Genomic DNA, 17,229 nt, shown 5'->3' on the forward strand with positions numbered 1-17,229 from the left:
TATAAATATACCAGAATATAAAAGTATACCACACAAACTAACCTTCCGTTGGTCTAAGAAATGCTAAACTGGTTTAGTTTGCCACCAGTGCTTTTATATCCATCTCTACATTGCATGGCACTGCTATCCCTTATTTCAAGCCTGCCAGTGGTCTCTCAAGTTGTATATGGCAGCGCAAATTAATAGTGGCACCTAGCACTGTTTAACAGGCTGGGTGTAGTTCATGCTACTCTTGTCTCCAATGGTCCTGGTTCTCTGAAGTAATCTGGGTGTAGGTAGGACTCTTGTGAAATAAAAGGAAAGGAGAACACTTTGGGAAGAGCTGTCAAGGTGGTGTTGCCTTGTAGGAACAACAAGTCAGTAACAAACCCCAAAGTGCTTATTATGAAACTGGAGAATTCACATTGCTCCACCTTGGAGAGACACTGAACTCATGTGCTGTCCTGTGGCCTCTCAGCATCATAGAAGGTCATCACACTGAGTGTCTTCAGAGGTTTTTAGAGGAAACTTTCAGCTTCTACTATTCATCCAGAATTAGGAAAAAAAAAATTGTAGTATAGGAAAGTTGGTGTTTGATCTGTTTTGACTATCTGGTTGCATGCACGCATGGGTTGCAGGCATGTCAATTTGAAAGCAGATAAATGATTTTTCATTTTATGTGGAGGTTTTCACATTAACATTCCCATAAATAAAAGAATTTAGGTAAGGAATAAACCCCCTTAATAATCCCTCTTCCATTTTCCCCCCAGCAAGTCGTTAAAAGCTAGTGTGGACAAAATGCTATTAATGGGGCTCATACAGAACAGTCCTGTGCAGGCACTTACATAGTAATTCAGAACATATGGAAACAACCTATTCTATGCTTTGTGACTGGTAAACTGCCATCCAAAACAATTTACTCACAAAATGAAATTCATACATTTTCTTTTAGGTCTGGGACCAAAATGCTGTGCTTGTCTGCTTCCCAGCTTGCTAAAATCTGAATCATCACATTCAGGTAGGAGGCATTAATATTTTCAGATATTCTGTGTCATTAGAGGATTCTCCCAAGGCTGGACAGAGGCAAAACTGAGACAACAATTCTTGATTCCCAACTCAGGGCTCAGTTTTGGGTAAGTATTTTATTCTCCATCACTGCAATGGCCAGGGATATCCCTGGGCCTCACAAAAGTGGTGTTGGTAGTCTCTGTTACCAGGATTGGACAGACCCGCTTGTCTCTCTGATTCTTAGCCTACACACATGCATTTATTTAGGTAGTGCAACTGTGCTTAAAAGCAGGTCACTTTTATTTGCTTTTAAGAGTGGTTTCAAAGTGAAATAAACTGACTCTAGCCACCATTGAACTGATTTAAGGTGTAACCAAACCTCCTTAAATATTTAGAAATAGGTTTAGTTAAATTGATACATTTCTGTATATAAAATTTTAGGTGGTCAGCTAATAGATCTTTTCCATTTCTGACTTTTATTATTCTAGTTAGTTTTGTTTAAACACTGGCATATGAGGGGATCTGGAATAGATTTTATGCTGCATTTAAGATTAATTTATTCCATCTGTCCCAGGGAGGGAAAAAAGAAACATTCAAAGGAAATATATAATTAAGATAGTAAGTAAAGCTACCGCAAACTGTAGGTTCTCTTATTTATATATTTGCCCCATTTAACTCTGTTTTATTCTGGTCTTTCACATAATTATGGCAAAAAGGAGACTTCTCTGTATTAAATTCCAAGCATTTAAAAGATTTTAATGAATGAGGTGTTAACTCCTGCCCCTTACTTAGGTTTTCTCTGTTACCTGTACTTCACATTAAGTCCTCTCTCCTATTTCTTGAAAAAAGAGAAGTTAAGTTTTAATTACTTTATGGTACTTGTGATGCTGTGATATCAGTTTAATGACAAAGATAATAGTGAAAATATTTCTAAGTTAAATTTTCTCAAATTTCAAGCCTTTTGATTTAATAGCAGTGGTGGCAAGAACCCAGACAAAAAAATATCAGGAGACTTTGGATCTTCAAAGATTCCAAAAAAGTAAAGCATTCTCTTCTCAAAACCAAACACTGAGGATATGAAATGAGCTTTAGTTCTGTAGGAAGTTCTCTTGCTCCTACCTCCTATCTTGCCTAGATACAGATCTAAAATAGGACCTAAGGTACTTAAAAGAAGATGTAAAGCCTGGTTTTATGACTGTGTTTGAATCTGTTATCATGGTAAGTCCTGCACAGTGGTAATTAGGAGGTATCTACCTTCCAAAGGAAACTTCCCGTGTATCTGGGGCTCAGTGTGCAAATTGCCCAAGGTTAACCATTTTAGCTTGCATCAGCAAAGTTAAGCACCACCTAACTGTAACCTCCATCTCCTATAATCTCTGTCCTCACCAAAGCAAATGCAGGCAGCAGATCCTCCTTCATCACACAGTGGCCTCAGTAACTGAGAGCACAGTGCAGGAGAGCAATAGCTGCAGCCTCCAGCTGAAGAAAGGCAGGTTGGGAAGCCGAAAGATGAACCATCAGATCATACGGGGACTGAAAGAAGGGGAAGCAAAAGCATCCATTTCCCTGATGAATCCACACTTGGATTCAAATTTCAATATCTTTTCTGCTCCCTGAGTTCTGTCTGCTGGGATATCAAATTTCCTGCACCAACTGGGAGGATGGAATATAAGCAAAAGAGTGTAGCAGAGTAGGGAGAGAGGAGAAAAATGTGTCCCTTTTCACGTGACTGAAATTCTGGTGATAGAGGTGTTCTGTTGGGGAAAAAAGCTCTCAGTTATTTTCTTTTCATGGAGCATTTGGGATCTCTCCGTTTTCCTGTGCAATTCCAAAGCAAAAGGGGACCAATGCTACTGAAGTTCCTTCTGGCATTATGCTATAAATTAGAGAGCCCTCTCAGCTTTTAAAAGACAGACCAAGAACCTAGCTTAGCAGAGGATTCAGTAACATAGACAAAGAAATAGCAAAGATGCCAAAGGATGGGACTTTTCATTCCCAACTACAACCTTTCAAATTGCTGTCTCCGCTCTCTGCTACCTGCCTCTGGAGGCAGAATCTCACCCTTTAATAAGGGGTTCTGGATTCCATTCCTGGCACTTTCCACATTACTATGGGTATTTCAGTGATGAACTTCTCAGTTTACAGAATCTGGCATTTATAGAAAAGTTTTTCTCTTTTAATGGTCCCTGTGGAAATTAGCCCTCTGCAGGTCAAGGCTTTGTTAACATTCACTGCTGGACTTAAGACACGCGGTTGTGGTTTAAAAAAAAAAAAAAGGACAATTGCAGTTTTGGAAGGAGGAGGAAAATTATGGCTTGGCATGTGGTTCTCTCTTCATGCTAGGTCAGCCCTAAAAGGCTGACTTTTAGACTGGTAAATGCTGCCAAAATAGTTGTGGCAGTTTCTCACATAGACTGTTGGGTTGTTTGGATTTTTAAAGGTTATGATAAGGTCAGTTTCATTTGTGGTAGGTCTCAAGCCAGACACCCAACCTCCTAAAATTATACAATTTTGAGGTAAAATACAATTATGCAATAAAAAGGTATTTCTTCAAAGCACCAAGGTGAGGGTTTTCAGGGAAGTTTAAGGGAGCTTGGTTCCCCGGTCCCACTCTTTTAAGTTTCATTTGAAAACTGTAGCACACACACACTCCAACCCAAGTTCATGGTACAGTACAACAAATGCTCATTTTATAAGCAAATTGCTCTTTTTTACTTGAATTCTAGTATATTAATGTTTTTTATGGAAAACTTCTAGCACTCAGTAACAACTGCTATAAAAACTCAACTATTTGGAATCCTTTTCAGTATCATCCTAAAGCCCAGAACTCTATGGGGGTACAAGGGGAAGCAGAGCTGCACCCCATCACTGTTCAGGCTTCTGGTAGGAGGCTTGATCAATGTGGGTGATGAAAAGCCCTTTCCAGGGAAAGTAAAGTCAAGGTGACTCTGTATTATGGACATTAGGAATTAATCTTGCTCTTACATTGCGACAATCCCATTCAGACCTTTCCAGTGGATGTAATCAGTGATGCCAGGATCAACAGCGAGGACTGGACTTTGGGGCAGTGGCTCTGTGCCAGGCAGTGCTGGATCAGTCCCCAACCTCTGTGAGTGCACTGACCAGTCCTGACATCCCAGATAAAGCGTCAGAGGGGAGCCTTTGCTGCGAACTTGGACACAGCCCTTACTGGTGTGAGGAGACTTAGGGCTTAGCAGCAGTTTGGGCAGCCCTGAAGGTGGGAAGCTTGGTACAAGGGCTACGTGCTGCAGTATTGTGAAGGCAGGTGGAGGTCATGGACTTGAATTCCCCTTTTTCTTTTACACAGCACCTCTTCTTTGCTGCTCTGCAAGAAGGGAGAGCACCAGCACAATCCAAACAAGCCATCTCTACTTTCTCTAGGACTAGAGAGCTGCTTTCAAGATATCAGTGGGTGGGTAGAGGCCTAAAAATTTGCACATTTCCAGGTACTCTTAGCCCACTTGGCCAGAGACTACTCTGATCTGTGCTGGCTGACAGAGTAGGGAGCTGTCTTCTGTGGACTTGCTGAGGTAGGCAGGCAATGCTTGAGCTAGAGTGAGTCTGGTGATGCTTGGGTGTTTTCCTTGTTTCTCTGTTGACAGAAGTGTTAAGAGTGTACTGGCACACATCCACTAAAGCACAGTGAAAATGTTTCAGTTGACACATTTGAAGAAGTGCTAGCCAGTGTCATGGGGTGTCACATGTGTGAAAAGTATACCAGGAAAGCAGACAATGGACTTGCTGCCACTTTTATGAGGTCAGTGAGACAGTTCTGGCTTCTGGTGAGTGTCCTGAACGCTTCACATCTACCCAGTGAATGATTATTATATTCAGAAAAGCACTCCTATATTGGTAACCATGACAACTCCTATTAAATGAAGTGGGTTTTTTTATTAAATAGTGTGCTTTACAAGGCAGAGAAAATATTTATTTTCAAGGACCAATCCTGTACTCATTGATGTTCAAAGAGGAAAGATTAAGCCCCTATGGTAGCAGCAGTAAGTACTACAGCAGCTTTTACATGTAGACTCTTCTGAAATTGAAAATGATCTTCAGGTTTTTTTCCTTTGCAGCTGGTCATGACAGTAAAAAGTTTTACTCTGGAAAGCAGCTACATTTAAGACACTGTTGGATCTCCAAGGGAGATTTTATTTCCTAATTGTTCTACCACATTACAAAAAATAAGTTTTGAATTACCTGTGATACAATTTTTTAATCATAAGATTGGCAGTCAGATGGTTCTACTAGGTTTAAATGTTTTTACTAAAACTTTTCATCCAGTAGCTGTGAATTTTAGCCACTGATGTATCAAACCAACATCAAGAATGCCTGTTTTATGGATGATATAAACAATGGTAAATACAGTGAAGTAGATCACTGAAATAAAATTTAAGCAAGTTTTTCTAGAAGATATTTGATTCCATTTCCACTTCTGACATCTGTAAGCAGGAGTAGGTTTACTGGTGTGCAGGGAGATGTTAAAGTCCCACTTGCTCTGGCTGGTGTAGGAGCGCCTGTGTCCAGTAGCTTTGTGCAGCCTTCCCTTCCCCTCCCTTGTTAAACTGAGGCTGTGACTGCTTTATCCCTTCTCTCATGGTGAGAGCAGCCTTGAATATGTGGTGTCTCTGCCTGTGCTGAGAACATTAGGAGTCAATGATGCAGTGGAAGTTGTCCCTGTCCATGGCAGAAGGGTTGGAACTAAATCATCTTTAAGGTCCTTTCCAACCCAAAGCATTCAATGATTCTACCAAAGCCTGGCAAGGAATGAAAGCAGCGTCTTGTACAGGAACAATAGGAAGAAAATCATTGGGACTTAAATAGAAACACTCTGCCCCAAAATATGAGTCAGGCAGTTTTTAAATGTCTTATCAGAGCTGGTAAATCACTGAAAGAATGTAAAATTTCCCAATTTTCTGGTTCATCCATATATACCAGGTTGATCTTTTCTGAGAGTTTATGGATGATGTTAAAGGTCTCAACTAAACCTGCAAGCTGCATCATCCAGTGACCCATAGAGCCAGGAGCTCTCATTCTTGTGCAGCAGAGCCACTCAGCAGCTAACACAGCTAAAGGCAGGAGGCACGTCTGCCCTTCTGTCCTGTCCCTGACTGTGCATGGGCACCTCCTCATCTCCACACCACCTGGAGAATTTGAAGGAGCTGATCTGACTGAAACCAGCCTAGCAAAAGAAAGAAATGGTTCATCCTCAGAAATATTACTTTCCCGGACAGACTCAACTTCTCCTTGCACCAAGTCCAGCAGCAAGACAAAAGAGAGGGACAGAATAGTGTGGTTGTCAGTAGATGGCTCCTCCAAGGCAGAGGACAGGATCCCAGCAGCCCAGATTCAATTTTACTTCAGCTGCTGTTCTCAAACTGCACTAAAAGATTTGCAGAATTGTAACTGGGCCAAATAAAAGTATAAAGGGCAGAAACTTGGCCTGAAAATCCATTAGGCAGAAAGGATTATTAGGAAAGAAATTTGGATGCTATTTCTGTGGTCTGCAAGTTTTAACTGAAAATTACATAAGTTTTTTTTTTTTGGCTTGTGTAAATCAACTTTAAAAAATATCTTTGATGTTTAAGAAGCTCAGACATGTAATAGCTGGCTCTGGCATTTTGCAAGAAGTTCATAAAAAGCCCAAGACCATTAGTATTGGTTGTAAACTCATTCTGTAGCCTGAGAGCCATCTGCTTATCTCCAGAGCTTATTGCCTTCCATCTACCTTAGTGTTTTGGATGGCTGCCCATCACTGGAACACGTGAGTGCCTTTCCTTCAAACTGCAGTGCCTCCTGGATTCCCTAGCTGCTCTGCAATCTTCTTTGATTAGAGACTATTGGAATAGTTGCACTAGGTCATATCCCAGATCCATCTAGCCCAGCATCTATCTCATCCAGTAGACAGAAGCAGATATTTAAGCATCAGGACAGGACAAACTTCTAATGATGCTTCCATGATTTATCTCCAGATGCAACTTTGATATGTTACAAGGGCAGGGAACAAAAGAGTGTACAAAGTGGATCAGAACTTATCCCACTTCTTATTGTCCAGCAGTTTGGCTAAGAGAAAATGATTTTATGATTACTACTCATTCTAGCAGCATTCTATGGGCATCACATAGAGGTGAGGGAAAAATCTTAATGAAACTAGGAAGCTGTCTAGGTAGCAGTTACTCTGTAATTTCACCCCCCATGGAATTCTGCACTGAGTAGGTGATGGAGAACCTAATGGCTGCTGTCCTCAGCTCTGATGTGCCTCAATCAGGGATTTTGATGTGGCAAAACTTGTTGGTGAATCTGCCAAAACCTCCACACTAGTGCTGCTGCCAGGAGCTGTGTTTTATAGGTATTATCCTGTACACAGACCACCACAGAAAACACATCAGAGGCCACATCCAACCATCAAAGCTGCTGGTTGCACCTCTCAGCTCCAAGGTGTTTGATGCACAAATCAAAGTGGAAGGAAGCCCATCTGTATTTAAATGTTCTGTCTGTCAGGAAGAAGAAGGCCCTGTTCATGACAGTAAGATTGAAATGTGTCCTCTCTCCCTCATGCTACAGGGTTGGCCTGGCTCTGCACAGCCCTGCTAGTCCTACTGGCCCTCTGCCTGGTTTCCCTTGGGCCACAGCTGCAACAACAGTACCAGTCTGGCTCCTCTGTTGTGGCAGAGGGGAGGAGGAGGGCTAAACTCTCATTTCCCTGCTCACCAGTTATTTTGCTAGTTCCTATAAAGTTTCACATGGCTGGTCTGCTGGGTGTGCAGGGGCTGTGTGACCCAGGCTGGGAGGGGTGTGCTGACACAAAAAGCCCCATAACCCATAGGAAGCCTCCAGAACCCCTAGGAAGCCTCTGTAGCCCAGGAGAATGCAAACTGCATTCAAGCTTTTCAAGCACACCAACTCTCAAAGATGAAAGGGAAAGGTCTGACTCTAATTGTGCCCACTGCTACACCCAAAGCAACAGATCTCCTGTGAGAACAGACACTGCCAGAGTATAACAGGTAAAGTCTTCACAGGTTAACTTAAAAATAATGATGCAAATAAAAGAGTTTACTTTATTAGTCAGGATCAGATCCTGCAATGCAGATGGACATGAAATTGAAAAATTTCTTTCTAAAATTACTCCTTTTCTCTGCCAGTTGCTGGATTTTACCCAGACTTGGGCCCATGAAGCTCAGTGGCAAATAGATCCTTTCAGAGAGCCAGATGGGCAGTAAAAGGATGGCTTGGGAAAAGGTTTCCAAAAGCTATTCTCAAGGCACCTAGCATGAGGCGGCTAAAAGAAGGACAATAACATGTGCAAGACACTCCTAATCCAAATCCCAGTAATGGAGTTACACGATAGGCTCCTGCCTCTTGCCTCTTAATTTATGAAGGATCAAGTGGTATTAGAGCCAGTCTGCTCTCCATCATAAAGTGCTCATCACAGCATGTCAGCATGTAAAAAAATGCCACTCCATGGAGAATAGGGAATAAATTCATAATCTCTCTTCAACTTGATATTCAAGGAAGCTGATCAGCATGTCCCTGTCTAAGGAATGTTGTTTATACTCAAAGAAATGGGGTGTGACTTACATTAAATGGTTTAGATATGGATTCTGGACAAAACAGTTTCATGAAACCAGTGGAAGAGTTACGTTCATTGTCTGAAAATGCAGCATTGATCTTAACTCTAAGGCAGTATATCCATTAGTTTTATCTGTCCAGAAAATGGTAGTGCTATGTACTATGAACAGCATTCTGTGTTTGTAGGACTGATCTCATAAATAGTTCTTTTTCCGTCTATTTTCCATGATAATGCTATAGATATGAAGACTACAAAAAGTCTTAAGTTTTTCTTAAGACTAAAAATCTCTAATAACTTATAAATATTTTATTCCAAGTCTGCCAAAGGAAAAACTCAAATAGATAGTTTTAAGCACTTGTCTTTGCTTAAAGGATGTGAAAATAAGTTTTACAAGTTATTTCAGCTTGTCCAGAAGTTTCTCCCATAAATACTCTTCAGCAATTCTGTTCATGGAGTAATGATAAAGATGCCAAGTTTACTCATCTGGGATTTCTCAAATAAAATCTCATCCTACATTTAGACAATCACTTTCAGTCTCATCTATTAAAAGTTAGGTGTCTACATCTGTGCTTAGGTTCCCACATAAAACTGATTGGATGTTCAGTGCTTACTGTCCACAGACAATGCAGATGCTCAGTAGTCTTCAAAATCTGCAACTCTTTTATTGCTCTATATATGAGCCATTAGTTCAAATGTTGGTTGCAGAGGATAAGGAAGCTCTTGAGCATGTGAGAAAGGGATGGAGTGGTTGATTGAAAAACAGAGAATGCTCTTATACCATCCAAGGTTACACCATTCCTCTATCTTCTCCGATTTAAATATACATTGCCATCTTCTGTCATTTATTTTGAGTTGTGGCCCTAAGGAGATTACTTTTTTAACAAGTATATTTTTTTTAAACTGACAGACCTTGACCTTCTTTATCTCATCTTCAGTGTTTCCAACCTATTTTTTCATCTTCCTCAAAACTCCACTGCTTCTCTTGGTGCTCTCAGGAAGGCACAGCAGAAATACTTCTTACTATGAGCTCCAGCATCTGCATGTTGTCCTCATAAAGCTGGCTGAAGTTTGGAGAATATTTAGTATAAGGCAGAGCTGGAGGAGAGGACAATTTGTACTTCTATCAGCAAAGGTTATGCCACCTTCTTCTTCCATTGTCCCTCTACACAAGTCTGTGCTGGACACATGAGAGAGACAGTGGGTTTGGTGCAAAGAACCAAATAGTGCCAACTTCTAGGTAAAAATGAGAGAGGAATGAATCACCAGCCCAGAGGACAAGCACAAGATAGAAGAGTAGTCTACATCTGGAGAATTTTTAAAGGAATTTACTTGTCTGAAAGAAGATTTGAAAGAGAAGTTTTCTGTCTGTGAAAGCAGGGAGCCATTCTCTGAATGAAGATATGTGTGCAGCTCTATTTTGTATTCAAGGTAAACAGTGACCTTGCTGAACAGGTATTGGACAGAAAGAGTTTTGCTTAATAATAGACATCTTCTGAGCACTCTTAAGTGAAGGAACTAAGCAGACCTGGACATCTGCCTGCCTTAGTTAATGGAGAAAGACAGGCACCTTCAGGGTGATTCACATTGCATGGTGTCTCTTGTAATAATTTAAAAAGAGGCCTACACATAGGTGATAGGGAAACTGTCCAGGCTTATGACAGTACTCTCTACAGATACTTAAAAATTCCTTACTCTTGAAGGACCCTTATAATACTACCTATAAACTACAGTGAATGTAACTACGCCTACTTCTGCTAGATAAACATTTCTTGTGGGATAAGATCATTTATCTGAGGAAGAAAAGTTTCATTTAGTAACTACTATAGTTACTGTGGTTGCAATATCATTAGATCACCCACATGAAGAAAATGTTTATTGGATTGTTTGAGTGATTGCTTCCTTTCCTGTGTTTTTGGCAAAGTTTTTGGGCAGTGGAAGAAGTAAATGGACCAAAAAAGTCTTATTCACCTCCCCACCCACATTGTCACCCTTGATTATATCAGCCATGATATAATAACATGTGTTTAAACATTTTGTAAGTAAGGAAGAATTTTAATGGCTGATGATGGTGGGAGCTCATAGTGTAGCTTGTGACTAATTTTGCAATGGTTGTGGAAAGTGTCGTAGGTGGCTCAGGGAACCAAGTGTGGGCTCTGGAATATTTCACCAGCCAATAAAAAATATCAGTGGTTTACTGTCCAGTATCTATATAGTGTTTATCTGCTGTAGCTTCTCTTCTACTGTGAGTGACCAAAGAGCACAGGAATATCTATCCACCTTGCAGGGAAGGCAAAAGGCTGTACATAGGGAAGCTAACCTTCCCACTGAGCAGGTGCCTGGGTAAAGTTTGATCTTGCCAGGGCATTGAGAGGGTTAATGGCTTTGTTGAAGAGGTAGGTGTGTCAGCAGCTCTCTGGCCACAGAGAGAAACAACTTTCCCAGGCATTGTCCTGGGGAAAAGTCTGTGAGAAGATCAGAGAATAGAATGAGAAACAATTCTTATCTAAACTTGCTACACCTGTTGTTATGAACATGTGAAACGTGTTACAGAAATTTGTTTACCAAAGAGTAGTTTCTTAATTAGCCAATGGTGATAGTATTTAAATTAGTAGACCAATTAAGTCCAAGTATATGGTAACTGTCTAAAAAACAATAAGTTTCTTTATAATGATACAATATAATTTAAAAATTAATCAACCTTCTATAAATCATGGCATCAATGCTAATTATTACCAGGTCAGGGATGCCTTGCAACAGCAGGTAGGTAAAATTTACACAGTACTAAGAAGACAGGAAGAGGAAAGATTCATAGTCTTTTAGATTTCACTAACATATGCAAAACAACAAAGAGTTGTCTTTGTTGTTTTGCATATGTTAGTGAAATCTAAAAGACTATGAATCCTGCTGCTAATCTGATACCTTTATTTGAACAAAACACCTCAGCTTTCCGCAGCGTCCACATTAGCAGAATATTTACTTAGTCTATAACAAGAGATATTGCTATTTGCTTTTCTCACTATTTGTACAGATGTGGTTATAAGAGGAAACCTTTCCACGATATGCATCATACTGTTATTTGAACTAATTTTAGAACTGCTCCTCAGTTACAACTTGGCTTTCTTTTCTTTTCCATTCAATTAAGAACTGTCTGAAGTCTAGCCCTCACTTTTCTGCACTGCAGCTTGGCAAAAATCCCTTGCATAGAAAGGAGCTCCCCTGATCCTGAGCGCCCTGCCCAGGGAACAAGGGATGGGGTATTGCTGTGGCTGTTGCAGCTGGACCCTTGGCTTGGGCTGCCTGCCTGCTGCCCTGAACTGCACTGGAGTGCCTGTGTGTCAGGAGATCTCCCTCTTTCCCATGCAGCAGAGGTTCTTGGAGAAGATTCCTGGGCAAGCAGTCCATCTGATGAAGTTTAGACATCCAGAATGTGACACATATCCCTTTGGACTTCCTTCAAAGCCAGGGAAAATGAATAGGTCTTCTGAGTCATCTGCAGAGGAATTTGTTCTCTTCCAAGTAATAGGCAGCATGCTTTTGGGAGGTAGGTGGCATCTTAAACAACTGATATCACCACTTAGAGTTAGTGAAACCAATATCCCATGTATGTACCTGCAAGGTGGATTTTGTGCCCTGAACCCAAAAATTCACGTAATTCAAGTCTAGATGACAATGACCAAACAAGCAGTTTGTTGGAATGCTGCCTTGTATGTATACATATATGTCATGGGATTACATAAGCTTTTATTGATATTCAGGGGTCAGCTGACCTGTTCCAGCAGGGTGTTTTGGGACATGGAAAGCAGCCACAAAGAAGGCAGATGTTGTGTGGTGAGGTACTACTGGTGTTTATCTGAATTTGGTTTTACACCAAGATCTGTAGAAGTCACATGCCTCAAGTCTTCTGGAGGCGTTTGAGTTCCAGCAGCTCAAGTGATATTTTGTAAGAATATAGCTCTTTAAGTGATGCTTTGAAGTTACTTGGGCATGAGAAGAAAGGGGCTACTTGTAGAGAATTAGAAATCCACTCTAGCTTTTGTCAGTGGGATTCAAAGCCTGTCTACTAAAAAGCTATCAAGTGCTTCCTTTCCCACTCCACAATTAAATGTCCTTGATGTCACCTTCATTCCTGTGGTGCTGACAGAACCACAAGGTGTTGTCTAACACCTTTTCACCCATGTCTGTGGAAGGAAGATGTTGGAAGGTATGTCTGTATGAAGGAGTGGAGCTCAGTTATGAGATTCCACAGCTGGTGGGGACACTCCCAGGCCCTGTGGACTTAGCAGCTCAGGTCCCAAATCCTGCTGACTGGAGTCATGCAACAGTGAATCTGGAACAAGGTTTATGAAACTGAATGCAGTGCCTAGCGAACACAGACTGCTGTGGGACCTGAGCCATATAATATCCATTTACCTTCCTTCATCTTCATAGCATTTCTATGGACATAATTAATTATTTTCAAGCTGAAACCAGGACAGGTTTACATTAAGGGGTTCTCTCTAGTTATTTCTTGCTCCTTTAAGGCTCTGTTTGAAATTTTTTTATGCTTATTCAGAAGGGAACATCCCTAACATTCTGGATAATCTGGCTTTTAGTGCCAGTGAAAAAGCAGAGTCTGACCCTTGCATGAGTGGTCACATGGTGATCATTCATCTCACTAATGAGAAGGAGAACATTCCCCCTAATCTGCTGTCTGTTTTCCATTCCCTCCTGGTCACCTCCTTTTCTGCATTGCACAAGAACACGATTATGGCTGAGAGTAATTTCTTTTTAACTTGTGGAAAAGAGAAAAATCTAGAAGCAGTCTATAAGTAGCTGAAATCTGACTGCACTCAGGATAATGGGCTTCATGTGTATATATACATACATATATATGTATATATACATATATATATGTGTGTGTGTATGTATGTACATATACACCTCAGGCTCTTTCTCAGTAACACTATGTAATAATTCCCATTTAATACACAGGCAGGACCACATGACAGAGGGTGTAGTTCAAGGCAGAAGCTCCCTGTATTTACACCCCGGTCAAAGAGAAACCTTTATGGTAGGAGTGCACAGATATGTCACAGATATCTGTGACATTAAACTTGATGTCTTTGATCTTAGTCCCAAATGTGCATGGTTAGTGAGATAAGCCATTAGATAGCCAGAACAGTGGTCAGGGATGACAATTAGCCAGTCATTCCAATACTGAGGTGGTTACAGCTGAATTAGAACACGGGTTGGAAGCAGGTGGATAGAAACTAAGAAAAAACTTCATTAAAATGGAGGAGATGAGCTGAGAGAAAACTGGGGAGAAAACCCCCATACTTAGGAAGCTGCTGCAAGAAGTTTAACAAGTTAGGGACTTTTCCAGGGGTGTGAAAGTCATTTGAGATGAGTTCTCACTGAGAGAGGCCTCATTGTGATCTCTTCTAATGTTCTCACACTATTTCCTGCATAAGGAAAGACTCAGACATAGTGAGCACAGCATTACACATCTTTCATTAGACCAGATTGATTCTATGGGGTTGGGTTTTTTTGGTGTGGGTGGGTTTTTTTTTGGGGGGGGGGTGTTTGGTTTCTTTTTGGTTATGTTTTGTTTTTGGTGGTTTTTGTTGTTGTTGTTTTTTGGGGGTTATGTTTTATTTTGTTTTCTGAAAAGTTCTCTGTCCATGCCCAGAAAAGCCTGCTGAAATTTCTAGGAAGTGTGAGCACTTTGTAGGACAGCTGCCTATGGGCATGAGAGTACAAGGAGAGCCTGCCAGTTTTTATTTCTAGAAAGATCCTTCTAGCTACTGTTGTCATTGCTATTCTCTTCTCTTTGACAGCAAGGGCAAATATGACCATGGCTCTGACTCCTGGGCACAGAGCAGTCTGCCTGCATCCCCACACTCCAGTGGCTTCATGCCATTAACCTAATTGTATCAGACATTGGAACCAGTGAAGCCTTTAACTTATATCTCTGGCTGGTAAAACAACATTAAACTTTGTAAAACTCAGCAATCCAAAAAAGTTTTCTGCAGACACCTTTATTAGTAATTAAATTAAGGAAAAGATTGTGAATCTACTGAATCTGGTGCATGTCTAGGCAGAAGTTGGCTTATAAAAAGATGCAAAAAATCAGCAATTTGGCCTATTAAATGGATGTTCACATGACTGTGTTATAACTATAGATTAAAATAAAACTGAAATCAATTCTGGATTAAAGTTATAGTTATCAGACTGGCATTCTCATCTCTTCACATATAGCAGCTTCAACTCTGTCTGTATGGATTTTCCACTTGCAAAATCTCAGCCATCTGCAAATCACAGAAAACTGTAAATTATTAGTATGACAAAAAAGGTGCTGTATACAGAAGCTCAGTATATATTATTTACAGTTTTCCATTCAATGAACACAATTCCTGCCACAATAGGCAGTGATGCAATAGTGACATTATCAATCCATCAGTACTGATACTGCTGAGAATGAGCCTTTTGCTTTTGCCCCCAAATGGCTTTCAGAGTAATTGGCACTTCTTATAGAGACACTGGCAATCTGACATGTGTTTCATTTCAGATATTAATTCAGAGTGTTTTCAGATAGTGCACCTACTCATGATTCCTATCAGTTGATGTTTTGTGTTTTCTTTTTTTTCTTCCATTCAGCTATAGCTTCTTCCTTTCCTTGTTACCATATAAAATGTGTGTATGAGCTGGATATTATCAGTTCAGACTATTGTCCTGTAGTGCTCAAGTTCTGTCAAGCTTAGCCATAAGCTCCAGCTGGTGTGGGACCATGTTGTAACCCAGGGAATGAATGGGAATGTGTAGGCAAAGAAACCACGACCAAGTCCAAGATTTTTCATCCATTTGAGTTATAATTATCTCCAGTGTAATCTCTGGTTACACAAACCAAACAATTTTCCAGGGAAAGTAAAGTTTTTGGAGTGTTAGATACACTACCTGTAAACTTTAAATAGTTTATCCCACAGGGAGAGCTGCTATATGGGGTGGTCTAGTTCATAAACATAAGGCATCCCTCTTCCTGCAATGAGCAGCAGTATTGCCTATCAAAATGCAATTGCTTCACAGAGATGGTATTTCTTCCCCCTTCTGCCCCAATACCCAAAAAAGACAACCAATAAAACCAAGCAGCACTATAAAAAAAATTGACTTAAATGAACAGAAGGGATTAATGACATCTAGAGTAATGACAGCACAATTCTTATCCCAGGCAGAGCTCTAGAGGAAAGAGCTGCCACCCAAGAGAAAAGAGCTGCTTGTGAAGCCTATAAGAGTATTGATTCTGCTCTCTGTGTTACACACAATCCATTTAAAAATGGCAATATGAAATTTCCAGCTATTTTATAACAAAAACAAATCCATAGTGGTTTTTTTTCCCTAACCTGTACCAATATGTGCTAGTGTGTACCAAATCCTTGACTTCAGTGAATGTGGGTAAATCCCTTGAATTATCTTGTCTATACCAGCTCAGGGCCCAGCCTTTAAGAGATGTGCCTGGACTGTTGGATGGAACAGGACCATGTCCCTGTGCAATCATGACCAGATTGTGATAGCCCACACTGGCTATGTGCTTTTTGGCAATTCTGGCTTGTACCCTCTGGAGCCCCACTAAACAGCGCACATCACAATCGGGGCAAGAGCACAGTCTTTCCAGCTGGCTTAAAAGGTAAACTCAGATATTCTGGGGGGAAAAAGAGAATTTATTTAGGTAGATGTAATCCATGTTGCCCTCAGAGGTGGGGGTGTGACCTTTCACTATCTGATGTTCCTGCACAGACGTAGATGCATAACATCTAATGTAAAATGAATGCTAATTCTAATTCTGAATTCAGCTCCTAAAGCTGAATTCAGCACCACTACAGAAATTACAGCTGTGGCACTGTGTGTGGAAACAGTTGGCATACAGCAAGATTATGCCAGATACCTGCACTTTTATTAAAAAAATAGTGAAGAGCATGAAACAAGGAGCTTTCTGTGGGGTTATAAAAGTAAGGACTAATGATGCATGAGCATCAGAAATTCTTCTCACAAATGGTCTTCTGACTCTCTAAGCCAATTTCTGTAAACTGGGTTTTCTGTTTGCTCTGTCCAAGTATTGAAATGAATTTGCTGTCTTCTAAAGCAGTGGAGTTCGCAGCATCTGGCTTGGCATTAGAGAGCAGGAATATCTGCCATTGATTTCATTGATATTGGCTAAGAGCCAGCATGAGTTTTCTCCAGAAGCAAATTCTGAGTTCATAATTGTGAGTATTCAGCCGTTCATATCCCATTACTGAGAGCTACTTCCTCAGTTAGAGAATATTCCCATGAGAGCCATGCATCCTAAGCACCTTGAATCCATAAAATAAAAATTCACATTTCGCTTCTTGGAAATAAGACATAAAAATATTCATTCATGAGAAACATTTTGCGAGTAATTTCTTATAGCAACCATTGAAAACTCACTCTTTGTTTTTGTGGTGCTTGCAGACAGAAACGTTGTAAGGAAATTGGAGTATATAGCTCCTGTTTATGTTATGCCCTGGGGACTCAGGGCTGCCCTGGGGACCTCAGTGCAAGCCCAGCTGGGAACCACCAGGGATTACCTCCTGTGCTGAGACTGGAGGGAAGCAGTCATTTTGTTTTCGTCCCTTTTTTTATCCATGGCCAATCCTATCTAT

This window comes from Molothrus aeneus, chromosome 2 (assembly GCF_037042795.1).
Source record: "Molothrus aeneus isolate 106 chromosome 2, BPBGC_Maene_1.0, whole genome shotgun sequence".
In the NCBI taxonomy this organism is placed as follows: domain Eukaryota; kingdom Metazoa; phylum Chordata; class Aves; order Passeriformes; family Icteridae; genus Molothrus; species Molothrus aeneus.